The sequence below is a fragment of the Oncorhynchus nerka genome, linkage group LG17 (assembly GCF_034236695.1).
Source record: "Oncorhynchus nerka isolate Pitt River linkage group LG17, Oner_Uvic_2.0, whole genome shotgun sequence".
Lineage (NCBI taxonomy): Eukaryota > Metazoa > Chordata > Actinopteri > Salmoniformes > Salmonidae > Oncorhynchus > Oncorhynchus nerka.
Window position 1 is genome coordinate 41,899,394 of NC_088412.1, and position 10,075 is coordinate 41,909,468.

A 10,075-nucleotide genomic window follows, 5' to 3' on the forward strand; every position below is an offset into this window, starting at 1 on the left:
GAATAATAGGAGAGATAATAATTTATTTCAGATTTGATTTCTTTCATCACATTCCCAGTGGGTCAGAAGCGTGCTCACACACGCTTTTTTCAGTTCTGCCCACAAGTGTTCTATAGGATTGAGGTCAGGGCTTTGTGATGGCCACTCCCAATACCTTGACTTTGTTGTCGTTAAGCCATTTTGCCACAACTTTGGAAGTATGCTTGGGGTCATTGTTCATTTGGAAGACCCATTTGCGACCAAGCTTTAACTTCCTGACTGATGTCTTGAGATTGCAAACCGCACTCTAGCTTTTTTTATGGCAGTTTTGGAGCAGTGGCTTCTTCCTTGTTGAGCGGCCTTTCAGGTTATGTCGATATAGGACTCGTTTTACTGTGGATATAGATATTTTGTACCTGTTTCCTCCAGCATCTTCACAAGGTCCTTTGCTGTTGTTCTGGGATTGATTTGCACTTTTCGCACCAAAGTACGTTCATCTCTAGGAGACAGAACACGTCTCCTTCCTGAGTGGTATGACGGCTGCGTGGTCCCATTGTGTTTATACTTGCGTACTATTGTTTGTACAGATGAACGTGGTACCTTCAGGTGTTTGGAAATTGCTCTCAAGGATGAACCGGACTTGTGAATGTCTACAATTTTTTTCCGAGGTCTTGGCTGATATCTTTAGATTTTCCAATGTCAAGCAAAGAGGCACTGAGTTGGAAGGTAGGCCTTGAAATACATCCACAGGTACACCTCCAATTGACTCAAATGATGTCAATTAGCCTATCCGAAGCTTCTAAAGCCATGACATCATTTTCTGGAATTTTCAAGCTGTTTAAAGGCACAGTCAATTTAGTGTATGTAAACTTCTGACCCACTGGAATTGTGATACAGTGAACTTTAAGTGAAGTAATCTGTCTGTAAATAATTGTTGGAAAATTACTTGTGTCATGCACAAAGTAGATGTCCTAACCGCTTTGCCAAAACTATAGTTTGTTAACACGAAATTTGTTGAGTGGTTGAAAACTTAGATTTAATGACTCCAACCTAAGTGTTTGTAATCTTCTGACTTCTGCTGTATATTCATGTATTTAAGATGCTTTTATTTAATGCCACAGTGAATATACAGTGATAGATACTACAGTGATATCACAGTAATACTACAGTGATATATTACTACAGTGATACTACACTAATACCACAGTGATACGATACTACAGTGGTATTGTACCACAGTGATACTACAGTCATACTACTATAGTGATAGTACAGTTGTATTACAGTGATACTACACTAATACTACAGTTGTACTACAGTATTTCTACAGCACACATATTATTGAACTATATTGCTACAAAGGTATTTACTGCACAATACTGGTGTATATAGCCTATACAGTATCTGACATCAACTACCTGAGCATGCATATTTATTTACATCCACTACCAACGATCCAAACACTAGATATAATACAAAAAGGCTGCCATAACAAAGTATATAACAACTCTGATATTGGAAACCTTATCTACATGTAGATTTGCGCTGGGGGAAATATTTGTCCCCTTGTTTTCCTCCCCCCCCCCCTCCCCCTCTCAGACTAACTTCCATGTTCCGTTCCATCCCATCCCCAGGACATCCCCAGTCATTGCACCTGCGTAGCATAACTAAAGTTTGACCTGAGGTACGTACAACCGACTAGCTTCCTGCCCTCCTCCTCTGTAACACTATCAAGCTGACCCAAACCATGCTGTGCTGGCTCAGATTACCTCTTTTCACATTGTCCATTCCAGCAGAGTTCCAGCAACTGTAGTGGATGCGTAACCACTAACCAGGCCAGCGCAGTACAGCTTGGTTGGACTCGGCTCTGTTTGGCTCGGTAGTGTGAAAAGGGTATAGGAGGAACAAGCTGGTATGTCACGGCTTTGGCAGGAACAGTGCTGCATTCTGCTGCGTTAAACAACCAGGCTTTGCTGTAAAGCCATGTAGAGTGGCGTGAATGTGTTCAACCTGATTATATGTAAGGATGTAATGCAAGAATGGAGTAGAATTACATACATTAGCTTTTACAAATCTAAAAGTGAATTCAAGTTGATTTTTTTAATACTCTGAGATTTAATAGCATTGATCATCTTTGATAGTGATGCACAATGCATGTTTTACAGCAAGAAATCTTTGGCAATGCATATAGATCACATACTAGCGGGCCAGTTTTAAATCATCTTGTTTTATGGCGTGCGCCGTGTGCGTGCGTGCGTGCGTTTGAGTGTGTGTGTGTGAGTATACAATATGCATTTGTGTCAAAAATGAAGCTATGAATCAGAGTTAAGTTCTCCTGAGTGCCAATCAAACAATGAGTTCCTGATAAAGTCAATAAAAAAAAGTGAGTAGATTATTCAAAAAGAGATCATACTTGTACCGTTTATTGGCTCATTTATTATAATTATTATATTATTATTTTGCTCTCTTTGTTGATATTTATGGTCTGACATTTTTTGTGATAATTTAATGAACTATTTTTTGCTTGTACTTCTGTCTCTTTCTCTCTGTCACCTAGTTGTAAGGTGCATGTTGCATGGTGTGTTGGATGCTGTGAAGGAGGTGATCTGGGTAACGTTAGATGAACAGTATGGCCAATAGCCATTAGCCAATCAAACTGTCACTACCAACCACATATTCGCTTATCTATCCATTGTATTTACACATAGCCTAGTTCTAAGTCATTATATAGGGCCGGGAGTTTTGTCCAGACCACCCGATCCGACCAAGAAAAACCCAAGGCTCTAGTTCAGAGTTATATATCCTGTGACCTGACCAAGGAAAACCTCCCAGCCCGGTTTCATGACATTGCAATTCCACAAATTAATCATTACGCTAGGTATGCCTGGAATCCGTCCAACGGTTACCAGCCGTTACTCATGGTTACTACGTTGTTCTTTCCCACCTCAACCTCTCCTGGGCAGGGCCTTCGTCCCGGTCCCTGTCCTGTCCTGGTCTCAGGAGCTGAGCTAAGTGAAGCTTCTTGAAAGCCTGAAAACAAACATGTTATTACTGTAGGACACGATAGGCTAACCGTTTGGGAGATATCGATCTCAATCAAACCACCCCTTACTGCTTGTGGAACCCTAAGACCAAACACACACACACACACACACACTTACTTCCTAATCAGCTAAGAGTTGCTGGGATTGATGTGGGCTGTTACAAGGGTCGACGTCTCAAACACAAAGAGTTTGAATAGAGATACCAACGCAGGAGGTTATCCTACACAGCCATGCACTGTACCTTTGAATAATAATGTGTGTACTGTACCCTACACCTAAAGTGATGCTAGTCAGATGCATGTGTAAATATATGAAAACAGCAATGCATGCTAATGCATAAATATATTGTATTTAGAGAGTAGACACATGCACATATATTTACACATCATCAATTTAGACATTAACAGTACATGCTCAGTACATGCTCAAGTTTTAATACAGAATCCTGGAAATTCCTGTACCCTCAAACAGGCACACAAACCATTAACATACATGCACATGAACACACACACACACACTCTCATCACACCCGCTCTGCCAAAGAAGAGTGGTCAGGTTGTGAAGAACACGATGACCCAGATCTTTTGCATAGCCGTAGCGTACTACCCAGACAGTATTACCCAGCATGCCTCTTGTTCACAGCACCAGCCCATGACTGAGTGGCTCCTATAGGCAATGCATTAATGTAAGAACCTGGCGTCAAACAAACTCATCCGGCCGCGACAACGTTAGCCCAGTGCTCCCCAACCCCAAACCTACCCCTCAGTGTTGTATTTTAAGTTCTAAATTCCAGACACAGGCCCAACTAATCTGGAAGTATAGTAATGATATTAATACCTGGTATTTGTGATAGTAATTCAGTTGTTCGTTTCAGATTTTGATTTGTTTGATGAGCCATGTTCTGTCTCATTTTGTTTGTTAGTTTGTGTCAGTGTGAGGAGAGGGGTGGGAGCCTACAACCTCTCCCCGTGCTGTTGGCAACTATGGCCCACATTTAATCAACTACAGATATTGAAAGAAACCGCACTACTTGCTGAAGAAAAACGACCAGCCTTTGTTGCATTTTCTCTGGTGACCAGTCTTCGTTGTGTTTTCTCTGGTGACCAGTCTTCGTTGTGTTTTCTCTGGTGACCAGTCTTCGTTGTGTTTTCGCCAGTGACCAGCCTTCGTTGTGTTTTTGACACTGATCAACATAAGCTGGTCACCTGCAAAACCAGCATCAAGTCACATTATGCTGGCTTGAAAAGGGATTTCTTATTCCGATCCAGACTGATTAGGGATATCCAATAATTGTACCTTTCATTCATTCATTCACTCACTCACTCACTGAAAATCTGCATTCAGCATGACTGCAATGGTTAGAACAATTTATGAATGAGACTACCTAAACCATTGCAATAAATCCAAATAACAGATTTGATTAGTTGAGAAAAATATGTAGTTTAAGTTAGTGGTATACTACTTTGTGTAGTATAAGATACATTAATTGATTAATTAATGCAAAAACATAGATATTGAAACAGACAGCAATAGAGTATGTTTGTAAGTATGATAATGATGGGTGTGGTTTTGCAGACCAGCTGGACCAGCATACACAAAAAAATAGGTTATTCAGGGGTTCTTTGTCAGGGATGTAACACTTTTGCATATCAGGAAGGGTTCTCTGCTGCTGTTATGGTTGTGAAGAACTACCATGTTTTCCGTTTATACCATAAAATGCACTGTTAAAAAGTCCTGTCATTTTACGATACAGTACAGGCTACTGGTTGCAGTGAAAGTAAGGTAAACAACAGGTTACTGAAGTTTTTCAGACAAATGTAAGGTGTTATTGCTGTAAAAGGACAGTATGCTGCTGAATGTTGGTTACTTGAGTCTATACCTCACTTGGGATTTGAACTCGCAACCTGTTGGTTGTTAATGACCTGAATGTCCTGCTAACACCACCAGGTCTGTGGGCATGACAGAGATTGGCCACAGATTAAAGGCAAGAATACATTTCTGCACTTTGCTAAAAGTTGCCAAGAACCAAGTCAATAATTGTCAGATTATCTGACAACACCGATGGAAAAAATAGCCGTGCTTGATGTAGTGTGCATAAATACTTTGGGGTTTTCCACCAGGAGCATCTTTATTACCAAGAACATATATCCCCACACTCAAAATTAGAGTACAGTTAGAGTACAGTCTTGTTCCCTGGAGTACAAAAAGGTCAAAGGTACACATAAGGTACCTTCAGAGGTACACATAGGAACTCACATGGTATTGGTTGGTTCTTTTTAGGGTACATGTATGGATAATCTAGTATAATGGTACATTTTTCTATCCAATATTTTAAATATAAGGTACAATCATCACTTCACTTTGAAGTGTAGGTGGGGGAATGTATATATGTGTTTGTGCCAACCGCCAGTTCAAGTGTTGTACCAGTTTAAGGGGGTGTGATGGGAAACCGAGGCTTTCTGAAGGCTTCAGAAATTCAGAATTCACCAAATTGTGCCGAAAAACGATTCATTACTCAGAGCTTCATTATCTGTTCACAATGTACATTATTGACATCTGCTGGTCAGCAATAAATAGCAGCGTGTGATTATCAGAGGGAAGTATTTTTTTCTCCACTGTTTTCATCAAAACTCTTATAATCAGTTGGAATAGCAGGTTTGTATCTGTCATCATGCTTCCCTTTTTTGCCTTCAAGTTTACTATTTTTCATAATCTGAATCTATGGCGTCATTTAGGATGCTGAAGATAGAACCTTATACTATAGTAAATAAAACAAATGATTTGAACAACAGTGCAGAAAGTGTGCCTTCAACAGGATTTGACCTCATACCCTTACGTCCCTGAATGTTTCCTAGTTCCCTACTCTACCTGCTAAACTACTGGTCAGATTAAAATATTTGTACACAATCGTTACTATATTTGTAAGTACAGTGTCCAGTAGAGGTCGATGTTTGAAAGCGTCTTGGAATCGGAAGAAAGCACCGGAACCGCTGCGAAATCAGTGGGATCTCGCATTTTGCAACACACGGTTTGAAAAAGCATGGACTCAAACTAAGTCTCGGATGTCATTGATGATGTACTACTGATAAAGTGATGCACGCATCGGCACTTCGAAGTTAGCTGCTTAGCTATTTCAAGCATGCCTCGGAGCTTCGGTATCAAACGTAACATGACTACATTTCACAGGAATGGAAATGAGTTGCCTTGACATTGCTTTGAATTCTGCGTTACCTAAATGGCAACCAGATGTCAGTAAGTTATTGTAAAATGCACAGTAACTTACTTGCATTCAGAATGACTGCCGGGGGCTCACTGTACCTTCACTGACAACCATTTCAACAGTAACATCTGTTACCCCCAATATCTATTTTGCTGTCTCCACAATGACCTACTTTCCACAACCCGAGTCGTATTGATAACCTTACCAATAAAAGCTATGATGTCAACTTTATTCCCATGTCAAAGTGTCCTTTGACACTGCACATTCATGAGCGCAAGATTTCTGAACAGGCCTTGAAACCATGCCAGGACCAGCAGAAACACCACCCCCGACATTAGGTCCACTTAATACTTGAGCAGCCATGGAAGCGGCATCATTCCACACTGGTAGCTCCACCAGTCTGTTTTACAGCCTCTGCATACGATACATCATGACTCATTTTATATTTCTGAGCCTCTCTAGCCTCTCTGCACCTGGCATCCACCAAATGCTGCACTATGTTCCCCCACACAATTACAACACTTAACCTTCACATTGCTCCCACATTTACAGTAATCATGTTCCCCTCCACACTTAGAACATCTTTTCCTTCCTTTACATTGCTCCCACATTTACAGTAATCATGTTCCCCTCCACACTTAGAACATCTATTCCTTCCTTTACATTGCTCCCACATTTACAGTAATCATGTTCCGCTCCACACTTAGAACATCTTTTCCTTCCTTTACATTGCTCCCACATTTACAGTAATCATGTTCCGCTCCACACTTAGAACATATTTTCCTTCCTTTACATTGAACAGCTATCAGTCCCATTCTTTGACTTTTAAAACACAGCAATGGGGACAGGACGAATTCTACGACATTGAAACAAAGGAATCCTATCTTTACTTTCCCAGGCATGACCCTTCTCAAATCTTAGCAGCACTGATAGGCTTCACTTCTTTGACCTTCTTTCCTACTGATCAACACTTTGGCCTCTCACTCTTCCTCCCTTCACATTTTCTTTAATATCATCTATAGGTATAGATATTGGGACCCCAGTGATGACTCCCCTCAATCTAGCATAAGCACCAGTGACATGGCTTTCAATCTTCTTCCCATTAAGCTTTTCCATTTTCAGAATCTTCTCTTGCTGAGCCTGGCTACCACACAATATTAACAATCTACAGTTGAAGTCGGAAGTTTACATACGCTTAGGTTGGAATCATTCAAACTCGTTTTTCAACCACACCACGCATTTCTTGTTAACACACTATAGTTTTGGAAAGTCAGTTAGGACATCTACTTAGTTCATGACACAAGTACATTTTCCAACAATTGTTATAATATTCACTGTATCACAATTCCAGTGGGTCAGAAGTTTACATACACTATGTTGACTGTGGCTTTAAACAGCTTGGAAAATTCCAGAAAATGATATCATGGTTTTAGAAGCTTCTGATAGGCTAATTGACATAATTTGAGTCAATTGGAGGTGTACCTGTGGATGTATTTCAAGACCTGCCTTCAAACTCAGTGCCTCTTTGCTTGACATCATGGGAAATAAAAAGAAACCAGCCAAGACCTCAGAAAAAAAATTGTAGACCTCCACAAGTCTGGTTCATCCTCGGGAGCAATTTACAAATGCCTGAAGGTATCACGTTCATCTGTACAAACAATAGTATGCATATAAACACCATGGGACCACGCAGCCATCATACCACTCAGGAAGGAGACGCGTTCTGTCTCCTAGAGATGAACGTACTCTGGTGCGAAAAGTGCAAATCAATCCCAGAACAACAGCAAAGGACCTTGTGAAGATGCTGGAGGAAACTGGTACAAAATATCTATATCCACAGTAAAATTTGTTCTTTAATGACATATCCTGAAAGGCCGCTCAACAAGGAAGAAGCCACTGCTCCAAAACCACCATTTTAAAAAGCCAAGACTAAGGTTTGCAACTGCATATGGAGACAAAGATCGTACTTTTTGGAGAAATGTCCTCTAGTCTGATGAAACAGAAATATAATTATTTGGCCATAATGACCATCGTTATGTTTGGAGGAAAAAGGGGGATGCAAGCCGAAGAACACTATCCCAACTGTGAAGCGCGGAGGTGGCAGCATCATGTTGTGGGGGTGTTTTGTTGCAGGAGGGTCTGGTGCACTTCACAAAATAGATGGCATCATGAGGTAGGAAAATTATGTGGAGATATTGAAGCAACATCTCAAGACATCAGTCAGAAATTTAAAGCTTGGCTGCAAATTGGTCTTCCAAATGGACAATGACCCCAAGCATACTTCCAAAGTTGTGGCAAAATGGCTTAAGGACAACAAAGTCAAGGTAATGGAGTGGCCATCACAAAGCCATGACCTCAATCCCATAGAAAATTTGTGGGCAGAACTGAAAAAGTGTGCACGAGCATGGAGGCCTACAAACCTGACTCAGTTACACCAGCTTTCTCAGGAGGAAGGGACCAAAAGTCACCCAACTTATTGTGGGAAGCTTGTGGAAGGCTACCCGAAACGTTTGACCCAAGTTAAACAATTTAAAAGCAACGCTACCAAATACTAATTGAGTGTATGTAAACGTCTGACCCACTGCGAATGTGATGAAAGAAGTCAAAGCTGAAATAAATCATTCTCTCTACTATTATTCTGATCTTTCACATTCTTAAAATAAAGTGGTGATCCTAACTCACCTAACATCTTTACCAGGAATAAATGTCAGTAATTGTGAAACTGAGTTTAAATGTCTTTGACTAAGGTGTCTGTAAACTTCTGACTTCAACTGACCATTTCCAATGAACCGAGTTAATTTGACCTACCTCTTTTTCTACGCCATTAGTTAGTCAGGGTGTAAATGAGGCCCAGTTGTCTCATAAAACCCTGTAACTGCCTTCCACTCCGACACATTATTACTTTTGCTTCCTACCTACCTTGGCGCTCTTTATGCTTTCTTAACTAAACGCTCCACTGCTTTCAGCATCATGATCTCTCTTCTTCCTATGTCTTTCCACTACAGACCATTTCAGTCCTTAACCCTCATCCTCCCGCTCCATACCATCAGAACTGACACCCATATTGTTCGCATTCTAGCACAGCTGTTGCTTCACCCGCTTTTTCTCCATTTCATCTGCACTACTCGCCACCTTTTCCAACTTCCAGACACCACACACTACACCTAGATGATTGCACCGGTTTTCAATGTCTATTAGTAAAACCGCATCTACCCTTAAAATACAGCATCAACATTCTGGCGGCACACTGCACTGTACGATAGTTCTACCTCAACCTTCATCAACATAACGATAAAACACTTCAACTGGTGCAATACTTCCACAAACAATTGGCACAAATACAACATATTTTAGACCATGCCTCCAAATATGCTAATGATCCCCACCAGCACATTGCCCCCACCTACATTTCAAAGTGCAGTGAAAGTAAGGTAAACAAGTAATTTTACAACAATAACACCTTAATTCACCTGTAAAAAAGCAAGCGTTTAAAGTTAAATGGGTTCTCATGCACAAAATGCGTGTCAGCCAATGAAAAGCGTTGATTTACTTGCATGTGATCAAACGCAAAATTGTAGCTGGTCCCATCAGATAATATGGTACAAATGAACTCTAAGTTAACTTAAACAGGTGGTACTGATTATACCCTGGCACAGTTGCGTCAGCCAATTAAAATCGTCAAAGTAGTTGGACGCGTTCCAACACTTGTTCATGGATGGAAGTGTCCTTAACATAACTAAGTCCAACAGATCTGATCGTCAAAGCAACTATCACATGTATTTGACTGACTGGTCAAATTGCTCTCTGTGTAAAGTGCCTAGTCCACGTAATT